Raw genomic sequence first — 16,137 nt, forward strand, 5'->3', positions numbered from 1 at the left:
CACAGTTCTCCCTCTTTTTTTTAATTTAATGGGAACAAATTAAATTTATTAACTTATATAATAAACTAAGTTACAATGCTTTACGTTTTGAAGGAACTTTTAACATGCAATATCTACTCTTTTGCTGTAATCATTTATTTTATAGGATTTGACATTGAATTCACAAGATTTTGACACATTCTTTAGAATTTTGTCACAAAAATACTCTTTATCACAGAGAATTAAGTGTACTCTTGATGAACAGTCCCTTTTTGAAGTCTAGTTTATAGGTTTTCAAGGGGCCATAAGTCAGGCCAATGAAGCTTGTTTATCTGTATCTCTTGAGTAAACTTCTTAATCTTTTTCTGATGTAATGTGGTACAAGGCTGTATTATAGCATTCCATTTAGAAATTCCTATCATCCTGGAACAATTTTGCTTCTCAGCATGTCAATATATTTATCATAGTTCATTGTTCCCCCAAGGTAAGAAGACTTCCAGGTCTATTAGAAGTGAAAAAAATTGAAAACATATTTTGGATAGATGTTTTTCAGGATGATGAAATTTTTTAGTTCTTAAATGCTCAGGTAGACTTCATCTGTCAATGGCATAACCTTGATTGAAAAAACAAGTTTCACTGGCAAAAATTACCTTTTCCCCTTATTCAATACTCCAGCCTTTTTATTGTATTGCTCATACCAAACAATTTTTTTTCTTCTTTTTTTTTTTAAAGTGATTGGGGTTAAGTAACTTGCTCAAGGTTACACGGCCAGTTATTTCTGGGTGTGGTGCTAAGTATCTGAGCCCGGATTTGATCCCCAGGTTATCTAGACACTGAGGCCGGTGCTCTTACTTGCTGAGCCACCTGGCCACCCCAAAACAATTTTATTCTTAACAATGGTTAAATTGTTTTTAAAAAACAAACTAATTTTCTTGTTGTTCTTCCAGCTTCAAGAATCCTTCACCCCACTGCTGAGGAATCAATAGCAATACCTTTAGGCTCTACATCTTTATGAGGATTAATTAGGCTTTTAAAATAGTTTGTCAGTTCTTAGCATTGTTTTTCATTTCCTTTGGTCTTTGGTATGACTGACCTTGTTTCATTGTAGGTTTTAAAAAATTATTAGCTATTTTAAACATTCATTTTTTAAAAAAGGTTTGAATTCCAAATTCTTTCTCTTTCTCTTTCACCCCCCCCCCCAACTGAGAAGGCAAAGAATATCAATTATATATACAAAATCATGCAAACTATTTCCATATCAGTCATGTTGCAAAGAAAAAAGCAAGCAAAAATTGCCTTTGCAAAGGTAATTGTTGATGATCAATGACTCACTTTGTGGGCTATAGAGAACCCTGAGTTACTCAGGCTAAATAATGCAAAAATCTCAACACTGGGGTATAATAGTAATGTAATTTGATCCCTTTGTATTGGCAAAGGCATCAGATACTTAGCACTTAGTAATTAATCAAGCCTCTGTTAAAGAAACAGAAGGTGTGATCCTGTTTTGCTGACATAACAGGAAGGGGCTGAATAGGGAGGAGTAATACTGTATATAAGGAAAGACCCTGGCTGGGAAAGACAAATCTTGGAGCAAGCTTCGTGGAGGCAGAAGCTGCTGCCGCCTGGGAGGCTGAGGAGGAAAGGCCCCTCCAGGCTGGAGAGGATGATTTTGATTTGGAGAACCTGGATGAAATGATTTTGATTCTGGGAACCAGCTGAAACTTCTGCTGAGTCTGAGGGCCCGCTAGAGCTGCTGAGGATTTCTGAGGGCCAGCTGGAGCTGCCAAAGACTGAGGAAGCATGACTGTGATGCTGGTACTTTGTGTAAACCTGTGTGTGACTTTGTTAAGCCTTAACTTTCAGGGAACAGAGACTGTGAAAGATTTAAGGTGGACTGGATGCTGAGAGTTAAAAGGTCCAGGGGGAAAAATTCTTTGTCTGGGCAGATGGAGGAGAAAGAAAATAACCTCAGCTACCTACCTTCATAGTAGAATGGAAAAAATCTACTACTCTTCCTCTACTCGGGTTGCCAGTATCCTTTATGCCTGGGGTGGATGTTTGGTCTTCTGGAGAGACTTTTCTCTCTCTGCCCATCTGCTAGTACAGACCTGCACAGCATATAGCTGACAGGCTGGCCGGCCAAAGAATTTCAGGGGCTCCATCAAAAATGTAGAGGATGTAAAAGAAACTGAAGATGTAACGAGTGCTTTGTCCATGTCCTGCTTGACCCGCCTTCCACTAGTCACCATTGTGCCATCATGTAAATTACCAAGTGGGTGCCACCACCCACGCTCTCCTTTTATCATGTGACCTGAAGCAAACAACCACTGTCAGTCTGTCTTTATTGTGAGAGGAGTGAGAATCAAATCTTTTCTCTGTGTTTTTTGGTCATCACTGGCATTGAACAGGAATAAAATGAGTACAGCTGCGTGCCAAGTCAGCTAACACCCGCTAACAGCAACTCGAGGGCTTCTTCCCATCCTTCATTGTGCTACTGCCCTCCAAGTTAATGAGTGTCTGGTGCTCTCTTCAAGGTCAGATACTCAGTTCAATGTTTCTTTGTATGTGAGCAGTTGCTGTGGAGATTTTTTGGTTCTAACATTAAGGTTTCTGGGGTGACTTTGTAAAATGGGTGATAAAAAAGAAAAACACATCAGAACATAGAGTGTTTAAAGCAGAGTGCACAAATAGATACTTGTTTACTTACACATGAGAAAAAATATTGTGACTTGTTTGCCAAGAAGTAATAGCCATTCTGAAGAAATACAATCTTTTGTCACCATTTCGAATAAAAATATCCTGACTTAAGCAAATTAGACACCAATGAAAACAAATTAAAGTGTACAAATTGTTGAAAAACCTCAGTGGGGAACAATGGTTTTTCAAGAAAGTAATCTCAGAAAATGAGGTGGCTACTAAGGTTAGTTTCTAGATTTTGAAAGGACTCAATTTCAGACACAATTCCAGAGTATGATAAATTTCTGACAAGAAGTATAATACTTCCCATTAACTAAATGTAAATAGTAAGAAAACCTGAAAAATATGTTAAAACTTGTAGCATATAGCAAAGTAATTTTTGACATTAATGTAATTTCATGATAAATAAAAATCTTAAGTAATAAGTATAATTAATTGAAATCTCCCTTTTAAAAATATGGTTTATTTGCAAAATAGTTTAATCATTAATTATACCTTTACCTGGAAAGTGAGATGCTAAAAATCTAGCTGTGTCCTAGAAGAAGTTTGGCCTATTTTAATTTTGGTCCCTACCTACTGCCAAATTGTGCAGGTCTATCCTTTTACCTTCATTGACAACTGTCCCCCATTTAAAATGGAATTCAGTCTTTAATCCAGTTACAAGTGGGTTAAAAAATGATTAGCCTACCAAGCCATCTTAACAGATTATCACATGTTCAGTGTTCATAATGGCAATTCTCTTAAGATTAAACATGGAACAGTTACTGATCTACCTTGGCAAAAGGGGAGTATAGTCCCAGTGCAGCAGTAGCAGTCAGCAGCCAGGTCCCCACCTCACCCCCCACCCCCATCCCCATAGGCCTCAGGGCAGCACCAGGTGAAGAGTAGTCAGGCCCTTTGTAGTGCCTATATAACACCAATCAAGCAGTCAGGGTCTGTAGCCCCTGGCACAAGAAGCTTGAGACAGTGGCCTCTCTATTCCAGGAGCAGAACTCAACTTTAAAAGTAATGAAATAAGCTGGAAAAAAAGCAAGCAAATAAATAAACAAAAGAACCTGACCATAGACAGTTATTATGGTGACAGGGAAGATCAAAATATATACTCAGAAGAGAACAACAATGTCAAGATACCTATATGCAAAGCCTCAAAGAAAAATGTGAATTGGTGTCAGGCCCAAAAAGAATTCCTGGAGGACTCAAAAAGGATTTTTAAAATCAAATAAGAGAGTTAGAAAAAAAAATGGGAAAAGAAGTGATACAAGAGAATCATGAGAAAAGAGTCGATACCTCCATAAAGGAAGCACAAAAGAGTAGGAAAAGATGTATAAAAATGTACTGAATAAAGAATTCAGATATACTTAGACCTAAAAGGCATCTTATACATATATAATATCCTCCTTTTTGTCTAAGGTCAGGAACAGGATAGGAACTCAGGTCCCTTGGTTCTTTATTTAGTGTTCTTTCTGCTATTGTGCTATACTCAAATGAAATAATATTTGTAAAGTGCTTAGCACAGTGTCTGTCACATAATAGGTACTTTATAAATGTTTATTCCCTTATTACAATACTTCTTTGCTGTTCCACTCTGAAATCAACAAACTTTTTGGAAGAAACGGCTACTGTTCCATAAAGTACCAAAGGTACATACTTCCTTAAGTACGAAGTACTTACAGTTCTAAAATATTGCCCTATGGTATTTCAGTAGCCTAAAATTTCCTGAGTGCCATTAGGAAACACCATTGCTTCTTCCTCTATTTGAAAAATGGCTTTGTTTCTGTAAGGCAGGCTGACCTGACCTACCTGTTTTCCCCCAAGCTCTCTATTCACATTTACATCTTGAAGAATGCCTATAATCCTTCTCTGCCTCATATTATCTTCAGATGTAATGAGACTTAAAACCAGTCAAAAGAAGTACACATAAAAGGGTTAGATTCCTTCTGAGGACAGCCCAAAAAACCACACCAGCAAATCTCGCACATTCCACAGGCTACAAAGATCAAGAGCTGTCCCCATTCTTGAGAGCTAAGTGCCGCCGAATCTACCCCTGTAATCAAAAGCTTATGTTGTTCATTAAAAGCTTAGGAACATAGGATTTAGATCTGAAAGGGACCTTATCGATTATCTGGTCCTACCCCTCATTTTAGAAAGTAGGGAATTAAGGGCAAGAGAGAGAAGTGAAGGGACTTACCTGATTCCACAGAAAGTAGCAGGATAAGATTTGAATCCAGATACGTTGACTATAAACCCAATATTATTTCCACTGTTTCCATGCTGCTAAAATCTTTTATTGTTGATCATCTGCCCAAAAAAATCTCTTTATAGTGTAATTGGCTACAAAGGAAGGGTTTACTTACCTCTGATATGTGATCTAACTCCAGTTATATGATACAACCAAGGATAGTATACAGGTAAAGTCTTGGTATAAGAGAACAAGTCCCTTGATTTCTCAAGAGCTTATCAATACCAAAGTATCAAGTGGTTGATTTATTCAGCAGCTTTCCTGTAGAACAAGTGACAAACAAAGCTTACTAAAAGCAAGATTATTGGCTTAAAGAAAGTGTAAAGGGAGGGTTGAGCTTTTTATTTTTCATAGAAAAGGGATGGGGAAAGTCTTTGGTGTCTGTATAAGTTTCATAGGGGAGAATGCCAGTGGGTATGTTGTTTTGATAAAGAAAGATTAGTCATTAAGAAAGGTTATGAGGAAAATTAGAGTGGGTCAGTGAATAGAATAGAATACAAGATGGATTATAATTTTAAAAGTTTGGGGCTAAAATTTAAAAGAATAGTAAATTAGCTCTGATCTTCTATAGCTATGACCTTTATGTAAAGTGGAGGCAAAGTAAAACAGACAAAATCAAACATATCCCCAAAACACTACATTAATTCCTATGTGATTGTCCACATTTTACAGCAGGACTTTCAAATTTTTATCTTTTCAGCCATGGACAACAACCTGCACATGTTCACAGGAATATAAAAGCCTGTTTTATATGAACAAAATGAAGTGACCTCATTCCCAGTGGGAGAGCTCCTTCAATCTGTATTATCTGGATATTCTCCTAGGTATTCTTTCTCTGATTTCAGTTTTGTCATCAACATAAAGTCTCCCTTGGAGAAGAGTAGGGGGAAAAGAGGCTAGAGATATCTATTCTGCCTCCCTTTGGGCCCCATAACAACACCAGAATACTACATGTGTGTGGCAGGGCACCTTTTACTGCATACACATTAACAAAAGGCAAATGTTCATGACATGCTATGAAATTTTTGTCCATGCTTCTTGAAACTTTGTCTTGAAATTATACTTACAGTGATAAGAATAAACTCCCCCCTCCCATTTGAAGCTTATAGATGCAAGAATGGAACGACCCCAGAAGCCATCTAGTTTAACCTTCTCTTCCTATATATGAGGATATTAAAGCCCAGGAAGATTAAATAGCTTGCCAAAGATCACAGAGGTAATCAGAGAAGTGGTGGGATTTGAACCCAAGCCTTCTAACTCCAGAGTCAATATTTGTTCCACTGTTAAATGTATTTTACAGATAACAGATTCCATTTACAATCTTACCTAACAAATAATCAGCGATTCAATTTTTAATGTACACTGAATTTTTCATTTTGCTTTCCCCAGTATTAACTCTTGAGTCATCATGATAATTTTAGGTATAGTATGCACCCTAGTTTCAGAATTAACAAATGCACTGTTAGTATCTATTATTGATTACAGATAGCCTGGCAAAGATGAATAAGAACTTTCTATCTTTCCCTAGTTGTGCCTGTGTATTTTCACCTTTTCCTTCTCCTTCCCATTACATAAACCAGATTTGTATTCTCTCTTAATCTCCAACCCAGGTCAATGCCAAAGGAAAAGAAATGGAAGATAGTGAAGGAGAGAGAAAATTTTGCCCTGCTGTCATACTTACGAAGCATTATCTACTACCACTACACAACTAGCGAGTGGAAATCAAAGAGAAGAGGGAGTGGCCAAACCACTTCAGGACCCCAAACTTTACCAAATCACCTCATTAAATAAAGTGGGGGCACCTCCTGAGAACAGCACATTGCAAACTTCTTCATTGGGAGATATTTCATTTCCCACTTGTTCTGATTTGTAGGGCCAAGAAAAGGGGATTGTCTATTCCTTACTCAGGAAGCACTTTTGCTTCTAGAGCAGTTCTCTATCTCCATCTCTCAATAACCCTATCTATTTATACCATCATCTTCCCATCCTTGTTTCTGTCATCTACTGATTTCCAAATCAGTCTCCCAGTGTTCATTGTTACTCTAACATACTAATAGTCATTCTTTCTATGCTGCTAATATCCTTCTAACACAATCCTTCTCCTAAAACTGCTCCCTCTAATTATCTCTTAACTGCTGAATCTGATAGCCTTTTAAAATGTAACAGCACTCATGGCAAGGCTGGATTGATTGCCTCCAAAGAGGCATAAGTTGCTAAAGATCCTGGAAATTGTATTTCTTCGAAGATAAAAAGATATGACTCTAATTGTGGGACTGGTAGTGGACAGAGGAGTTGGTGATTCAGTGGAAGTTTTAAAAAGATATCTGGAGAAGGACAGGAAGAGAGAGAGAGAGAGAGAGAGAGAGAGAGAGAGAGAGAGAGAGAGAGCAGAGTTATGTGGATGACAGTTTTCAAGGGCTTTACAAGCCCCTTGTTGGCTGGAGCTTTTTTCTTGTGCTTGGTTTATTAAGAGGATCTAGAAGAGAAATATTGAATTTTGAATTCAGGGTTTTTTTGGGAAAAAAAAATCACTGAAACAATAGTGACTCTGTTTCTCCCTTTTGCTTTATTGTTTATTGAGCAGCAGCAGCATTAAGGATTTCTTTGCTATTTCAACATTTTGCCTATTGGGACCTTTACCCTCGACTAAAACTCTTAGCACTAATCTCATTTTCTCCAAAGCAAACTGGTTAATTCGTGCCAGGGTACTTTGGGATTTTTCCTCCCTCTAACTTCCAGAAGCAGGAGGAGAGAGAGTGTAGAAACTTCAAAAGAAGGTTGGGCCTGCATTAGCCACAGTGACCTCTGCTGGGCAAAACTAAGAATCCTCTATAGCCTTTGAAATTGTTCACCGCCCCCTGCTGTTAGGGATTTTCTCGTTTCTGATACTTTTCTGATATTATTCTCTTCTCTTTCTCCTCTTAACTTTCTGACGAGTCTGGATAATCCATGTGCCATCTTAAAGACTGTCCTTCTTTGCAATCTTTGGTGATCTCATCAGCAATTATGGGTTCAATTTTGGTTTCTATTCAGAAAACTTCCAAATCTTTTTATATTCAACTTTAATTTCTCTCCTAAGTTCTAGCTCATCATACCAATACTATTGCAATAGTCTGCTGGGTGGTTTCCCTACCTCAAATTTCTCCTCACTACATTCCATCTCTACTCAACTGCCAAAATGATTTTCCTAAAGTGTAGCACCGATCATGCCACCCTCCTACTCTAATAAAATCTTTTGTTTGTCATTTAAAGCCCTACACAACCTGCTGCCTTTTGCCCTTTTATTTAGCCTTCCTACACTTTATTCCCCTCCATGTACTATACAATACAGCAACAGTGACCTGTTCCTTGCATATGGGACTTTATTTCTTGATTCTTTCCCGGCTATCTACCATGACTGGAATGCTATTCCTCCTCACCCTTACCTCCTAGATTCTCTGACCTTCTTCAAGACTCAGTACAAATCCCATCTTCTTCAAAAATTCTTTCTTGGTCCCTCTCCCTTCCAACACATCCCCAGTATGTTCCCTCTGAGATTTTCTTCCATTTATAATGTACATAGTTATTTTCATGATGCCTCCTCCATTAGAATATACACATTTTGAAAGCAGGGACTGTGTTTTTGCTTTTATTTGTAACCTTGGCTCTTAACACAGTGTCTGAAGCATAGTAAACATTTAGTGGTTGTGTTTGTTGTCCTTTGTGCTGGAAGAAGATCAAAATGACATCACTGTGTCAGGGTCAAGGTACAGTGTGTCCAGCCATGGCTGATCAGACCAGTACAAGCTAGGAAGGCTCTACCACAGTTTGGGCACAAATAGTCCATTTTGGTTTTCTAGTGTGACACTGGTAGGCTGTCCAAGTCTCACAGGCGTACAACAATGAAGTCAGCACAATGGTTTTGTAGACATTCAGTTTGGTAGGCAATATAATACCTCTTCTCTCCCATACTTTCCTTTAGAGTTTCCTAAACTAGCTAGCTCTGGCAATGTGTGCATCAACCTCATCATCTCTGTGTATATCCCTGGGAAGTATACTGTCAAAGTAAGTGAACTTATCCATAGTATTCAACATTTTCCCATTTGCTGTAACCAATGGTTCCATGTATGGACAGTGTGGTACTGACTGGTGGAAAATCTGTGTTTTCGTAGTGTTAATTGTCAGGAAAAAATTAGCACAAGTGATAGAGAAGCAATCCATACTCTGTTGCATCTCAGCCTCAGAAGCTGCATTGAATGCACAATCATCTACAAACAAAAAATCATGCACCAATACTCCCTCCACTTTAGTCTTGGCTTGTAGCTTTTTCAAGTTAAATAGTTTTCCATCAGTATCATATCTAACCTTGATTCCATTTTTATCTTCATTGACAACATTGCTGAAAACATTATGTTAAAAAAAAAGCATGAGAGCAAGCACACAGCCTTGTTTCACTCCATTGGTGACTAGGAAAGTGTGAAAGTGTTGTCCATTATCCAGAACCTGTATAAACATGCTGTTGTAGAACTGGCACACAATATTTGTGAACTTCTCCCAGGAGCCAAATTTTGCCATGATCTTCCACAAACCCTCATGACTGACACCATAAAAGGCCTCTGTTCTGCTCCTGGCATTTCTTCTTGGGTTGTCCAGCAACAAATCATATTGACTGTTCTTCAGCCATTTTTGAAGTCACACTGGTTCTTGAATAGATGACTATTTTGCTGGTGAAGGATCAGTCTATTAAGGAGGAGCTTGGTATGAATCTGGCCAAAAATGACTAAGAGAAGGCTCTCCTACCCCCAATTGTCACAGGTCAACCTTCTTCCTTTTCCTTTATAGAGATGGACAGTGGAGGCATCCTTGAACTCCTGGGGGATAACCTCCTCTTGCCATGTAACCCAGGAAATTTCAGTCAGCTTCCATGTGAGCAGTGGACCTTCTGCCTTGTAAATATCAACTGGAGTAGAATCAGCACAAAGAGAATCCTAATGGCATTCAAAACCTCTTCTTCAGTGGGACCTTCAGCTAAAGAGAGTTAGACTTCAAACACATAATAAAAAACAATAACAGCTTATTGACTGACTCAGTCTGACATCACCAATTTTTAGTTAGACACCTCTGCTTGTGTATCCAGTGCACACCTCAGACTCAATATATCCAAAACACAACTTGTTGTCTTCCTTAATTAACCCAACCCTTCCCTAAATTTCCTGAAATCCTTTCACTGATCACTATCCATCTATGTTTCCCCCCACCTCCCTCTTCTCCCAGGTATCATTCTTTTGGCCCTAATTTCTTCCCTTGATAGTTTTTAAGTCAATACAGCATAACTACTCTTCTTGAATGATATCTTATTCATCTGTTCACATCTTGTCCATCTTCAGTCCTGGGGGGATTGTCACCATAAAACCCCTGGCTTATTTTCCCACTGCCCAGGAATGACTGGTCGATGATGGGAGACAATGGAGAGGAATGACAAATTATAGTCATTGAGAAATATTCACAGTAGGGTTTATGTTATATAATACTTTGTGATGTTACTATATTTTGTCCCAAAAACTAATTAAACCTTTTTGCTTCACTATGATCAAAGATCTAAATGAATGATAATAGCTGGCTAGAAACAGGAGGTATCTCCAGTGGGTGGGAGCTGCACCAGAAATGAAATTACCTGAGAATAAAAAGGAGATCTGTTACATGGAAAGGAACCTATTGCATTCAGAAGCCTGTCCCACATTGGGTGGGGCAAACCTCAGTCCAAAATGAAGCATAATGTAATTTGCCCTATTTATAGAGAAGTACAGTTGTGTGACCTCATAACTCAATCACTTTTTGCTTGGCACACAGAATATTATCTTATTTCAGTCAATTTTGTGCATTCTGGTTAGTTACTTGAATTTGTAAGATGCCTAGCTTATGATGTCACTATTGCCACTAAAGACCTCTTCTGTTACTTCTTCATGGTGTCCATGTGATCCTGAGTTATTGAAACCCAAGCTCTGTCTGGCAGGTTCCAATGAGTGGAAAGTTTTTGAGCACCAGCCCTAAAATGAACTTTATATATATTCTCTTAAGAACAGAGATTTGAGGGGTTAATTATCAAAAGGCAGGCCCACCAGGTGATTATTATTATTATTTTTGTCACATGAAACCATCCACAACGGTATGGGGCAGGGGAGGGTTGTGATCCATATTGGTGGAGGGAGTTTCCTCACTCAAAAATGAGTCTTTTGGAGTATTGAAGCACCATGGTGTAATAGTTATGCCTTCACACTTCCTGAAAGAAATCCACAGTATTCTGAAAACAAAGAAGCAAGATGAATGTAACTAGGCATGAGAAAATGCACCCAGTCAAAAAAATCCTTCAACTTGATGCATTCTGAGCTTCTACTGAAACCTGAACCTATTTAATGCTGGGAAAGTTCAACTTCCTTGTTCAAAGCTAGGCTTATACCATGATTTACAGCACTAATGGATATCAAATACAGTTGTTCTTACCCAACAAGATTTTTTAAATGAAATGAATATAATTGAATCAGTGATACAGGTGTAACCCTTGAGTTCCCAGGCTACCATTGCCCAGTCAGCATTGTCATAGAGATATCAGACTCCAAAAATGACTGACACAGACTATCCCAGAATTTATCAGTTTTCTGAAGATTTTTTGAACTCGGTACAGGGACTCATGGGGAAGAGAAGCAGGAATAGATTCTATCTTGAGAATCATATAAAAGTAGGGACTGAGTTGATGTTTTAGGAGGCACACATTGGCATAGATGTCCTTCCTCTTTCCCTGGGATTCTCATCAAGGTCAAGGATAAAGGCCCTGTATCATCCACTACCCAGTGAGAATTCAGTGGCCCACTAGCTAGAACTAACCCCTCTTTGAGACCTCTGTTGGGATTCATACATAGGGAATGGGAAAAAAGACAAAATCTCAGACCCATGAGGGGCCTGTGAAAGGTTTTTCTTTTTCTCCTTGTGGAGACTAGGTAGAGATGTTTGCCTACCCCTTGTTGCCATAAAGCAAGCTCCCTCCCAACAATGTTAGTCCTTGATCCTTTTAGTCCTCTCTGGGGAGGAGTTAACAACCTTACTGGGCGTTACACTGGCAGCATTGTGGAGGGGGTCAATCAGTTTTATACTACAATAGGCAATGGGCTGCAGTGGGCTTGCCTATGGCCACCAAACATACAAATGCCCATTCTCCTGCCACTGGAGTTTCACTCTGCTGTTCACTGCCATTAGGGCCTGTGTGTGTGTGCCTGCTCTCTCTCAGACACTGCTGATGGAGCCTGTCTCTCCCAGCTGCCTATTCTGCTAGGATTAATTGTTTATCTTCTTTGTTGAGGTGAAATAACTGCTACTTCTTGGGCCTGAGCCCTTTAGCCCTTTGATGGGACAGAGAGTATCCATAGGCCTGAGTGCTATCACACTGTCACTTTGGGGTCCTAAAGCTGCTGGTCTAAGACAAGATTGAATCTGTTCCCTTATGCAAAGGGTTTCAGGGAGCCAGACTGCCTACCTGTGCTTAGCAGAAGTTTGGTGGATGCTCTTACTGCTAGGGACTCTGCCCTCCTATACTGGGGTTTATGCTGCAAGTCAGAATATTGCCTCTGACTGGTCCACAACAAGTGATGAGGTCAGGGACTGCCAGACAGGAAAAATCACACATTCCTAAGAGATCTGGCTAATCATGCCAGGGCTTAGCTTCCTTTTCTCAGACATCATCCTGTCCAATACAAGAAAGCCTTCTTGATACCAATTGACTCTCACTGAAGGATGTAGAAACTCCTAACATCTCAAACTCACAAAACTTCCACTAAAACTAGGAATATATTGCTTGAGATCCATTTATGCATTGGGAAAGAGTCTACCCATGTCCCCAGAGAACTTTCCAGAACTGACTATATGGACAAATAAAAGCAAACCAGTTGATTTTCTGGGGTCAACGATTATTAAATTGCCATTTGTTTTTCACTTTGTATCCTCAGCACCTAATAGAGCATATTGTAGTTACTCTGTCAATTTATTAAGATTTATAGCACTGGGGTGGCTAGGTGGCACAGTAAATAGAGCACCAGCCCTGGAGTTGGGAGGACCTGAGTTTAAATCCAGCCTCAGATACTTAACACTTAACTAGCCGTGTGACCTTGGACAAATCACTTAACCCCAATTGCCCTGCCTTCCCCCCTCCAAAAAAATAAACAAACAAGATTTATTAAGCACTTACTGTGTGCTAGGTGCTGCATGAAATGCTGGGGATGTAAAATAAAAAAAATAAGGAAGTCCTTTCCCTGCAGGAACAGACATTCTATTGGTGGAAAAACACAAAAATAGATGAATAAGTAAAATATTATTTGAATAGTGGCAGAAATACAGGAAAATCTTTCTGTAGCACCTAAGCTGAACCTTGAAGAAACAAAGGACTTTACAAGATGAGAAAGAAGTGAATTCCAGCCATGGGGGACAACCTGTATAAAAACAAGGAAGTGGGAACTATAATACCGATTTTGGGGAAATCAAAGAGGCTACTTTGGCTGGAACACTATATGTATAAAGAGAAATATGAAATGTCTTAAAAAAGCAGCTGAAGCTCAATTGCGAAGGCTTTAAATACCAAGTTGAGTTAAAATTTTACTGTAGAGGCAACAGGGAGCCTGCTGACTAGTCACCAGCTGCCATCTCAAATATACTCAAATAGCTTATTATCTGCCTCCAAAAACTCCCCCTTCCTCTTAATTTCCCCATTTCAGTCACTTAGGTTGACAACCTTGAAGTCATCCTTGATTCCTTTCTTTCTCTCCCACCTCCCTATAAAACCTGCCCTCTCCCCCATTAATCATTTGCTAAGTCCTGTTGAATCTACCTCCCTAACATCTTTCCTTTCTATTCTTTTTTCTTCATTCAAAGGACTACCACCTTAGCTCAGGCTCTCATTACCTTTCAAGCAAACTATTGCAGTAGCTTCCTAATTGATCTCTTAGCTTCTATTGTCTTTCCTCTGCATTTCATTCTTCAACATAGATGCCAAATAGGTTATTCTTAAAAGCATAGGTCTGACCATATCAACTCTTTGCTCAAAGAGATCCAGTGACTGGATCTCTATCACCTATTAGATCAAGCATGAATTCTTCTGTTTGGAATTTAAAGCGATTGACATTTTTGGTTCCAGTCTACCTTTGAAAGTTTGTTATACATCACCCCCTTTGCCCACTCTATAGCTAAACTAGCTTTTTTGCTACTCCTCATATATAACATTCCACCTTCCAAATGAATCTCTCCATAGTTTGTCCCTCCTTGCCTAGAATGCACTTCCTACTTACCTTCACCTCTGTTATCTTCTCTCACATCTCAGTTCATATCTTTCTACATGAATTATTTCCTGATCCTCTGAGCTGTTGGTGTCTCCCCTCTCTCAGAAATTACCATGCCAAATATGTATATGTATGTATTTGTATTTTGTACCTATTTATCTATGCACATGTGGTTTTTCCTAGTAGAATTTGTGCATGGCACATTAATATTAATTAATATTAATATTGATTGATTGATTGATAGGAGGATAATATGGTCAAAGCTGTGTTTGAGGAAGATCATTTTATTACCTACATGTGGCAGGTAGGCCTAACTCAGGCCAGCCCCCTGTGAGTTCATGTTTGAGGGGATAAAATGAGGCACTTGAAGGTCATGCAGTACTTATTAAAAGGAGATATACTTTCTTTAAAAGGGAAATTCAAAGTGTACTCCAGCACTTGGCTTGGCGAAATGTGTCCATTAACCCAATCTTGTCTCCATATGGAAATGCATCTGGTCATCAGGGTGTGGTGATTCTCGAAGTCTTGAGATATTTGCCAAGTCTGATGGACCCTGACTGGACTGGGGAGGCCTTTTTATATGCTTAGGAGACTAGGAATACATTTTAAAATGGCCAGAGACTATAAGGAAGCTGGTCAAGGGAAGAACATCTTGAGACTTAGGACTCCCTCTCCTCATCCTCATTCTGACTTGCCAATCAAGTCTTAAGGACTACTTTGTTACCTTTCAGGGAAAAACTAGTTAATTATGTTGCATGAGGGTTAGGGGGAAGAAAATCTAGCAGATATTGGTCCAATTACACCATATAAAGGGTGTATGAGAGAGGGAGAGACTGCAATCCAGGAAATCATTTCAATATTCCATGTAAGAGCTGAGGAGGGCATGAACTAGGATGATGACCATGTAAGTGTAGAGGAAAGGATAAATTCAAGAAATGTTGTAAACACAGAGTCAACAAAAAATATGGCACCTGGTTGGATATAAGCCATGCAAGAGAATAAAGATAGCTGGATATATCTCCATGGCTGCAAACTAGTTGATTGGAAAGAAAGTAGTGTATTCAATTGAAATAAGTTTAGAAGAGTTTTTGGGGAAAATTTAATGAGTTCTGTTTTGAACATGTTCAATTTGCGGTGCCAGTGGGACATCAGGGTGGAGATACCTACTAGAAAATTGGTGATATGGAACTGGAACTTAGGAAAGAGATTAGAGCTGAATGTACAACCCCAAATATTTGAGAGTTTTCTGAATTAAGATTATAACTGAACTCATGGGAGATGATAAGATCTCTATGAGAGTGTGGGGCAAAAAGAGGAGGGTCCAGGACAGAACAAAGGAAGATCACATTAATTGGGTTGGAGATGGATTGATGATATCGTAAAAGAGACTGGGGAGGGGTCAAACAGGGAAGAGAATCACCAAGACACAGCAGTGTCATAGCAGCCAATGGAGGAGAGAATAACTATGAGTGAGGGATGATCAACAGGAACAAATGTTACAGAGGTCAAGTAGAAAGTAAACTAACAAAAGTCCATTGGATTTAGCAATTAAGAAGGTATTTGGTAAGAGCAGCTTCAGTGGGGTGGTGGAGGCTAAAGTTAGATTGCAAGGTGTTGAGAAATGACCCAGAAATTCTATTACTAGGCTTCTATCACAAAGAAGTCATTGAAAAATTCACAAAATAAAATATATTGGATTAAAAATATGATACACACATTCGTATGTGTGTACATGCACATATATGTGCACGAATATGCATGTATATATGTATCTATCTGTATATAGGTACATATAAAGATCAAAGATCCCAGATAAAGAGCCCATATACTATAGGATAGGGTTAGAAAGTAGGAGAAAAGCCACTTTTTTTTTAGTGGTCAGGTTCCCTCAGGATTGAACCCTGTCTATTTGAGACCAGAGCC

At 38.9% G+C, this 16,137-nt stretch overlaps 1 long non-coding RNA gene across 6 annotated transcripts in view; it reads left to right on the plus strand.

Moving 5' to 3' along the window:
- Nucleotides 1-6,745, plus strand: part of LOC138151467 (uncharacterized) — a 30,884-nt gene extending 24,139 nt beyond the window's left edge. For 3 of the 6 annotated variants that reach the window (XR_011165827.1, XR_011165830.1, XR_011165828.1), the window contains one exon: nt 6,526-6,745. This is a non-coding gene — a long non-coding RNA (uncharacterized lncRNA). Of the gene's footprint in view, nt 1-926; nt 3,063-5,615; nt 5,740-6,525 lie in introns of those variants that run through there. The other 3 variants (XR_011165826.1, XR_011165831.1, XR_011165829.1) reach the window with 2 other exon arrangements.
- Nucleotides 6,746-16,137: the final 9,392 nt, after the last annotated feature.

This window comes from Petaurus breviceps, unplaced genomic scaffold (genome assembly GCF_028583685.1).
Source record: "Petaurus breviceps papuanus isolate PSGF00001 unplaced genomic scaffold, PetGlider_PUasm1.0 90897, whole genome shotgun sequence".
NCBI lineage: Eukaryota > Metazoa > Chordata > Mammalia > Diprotodontia > Petauridae > Petaurus > Petaurus breviceps.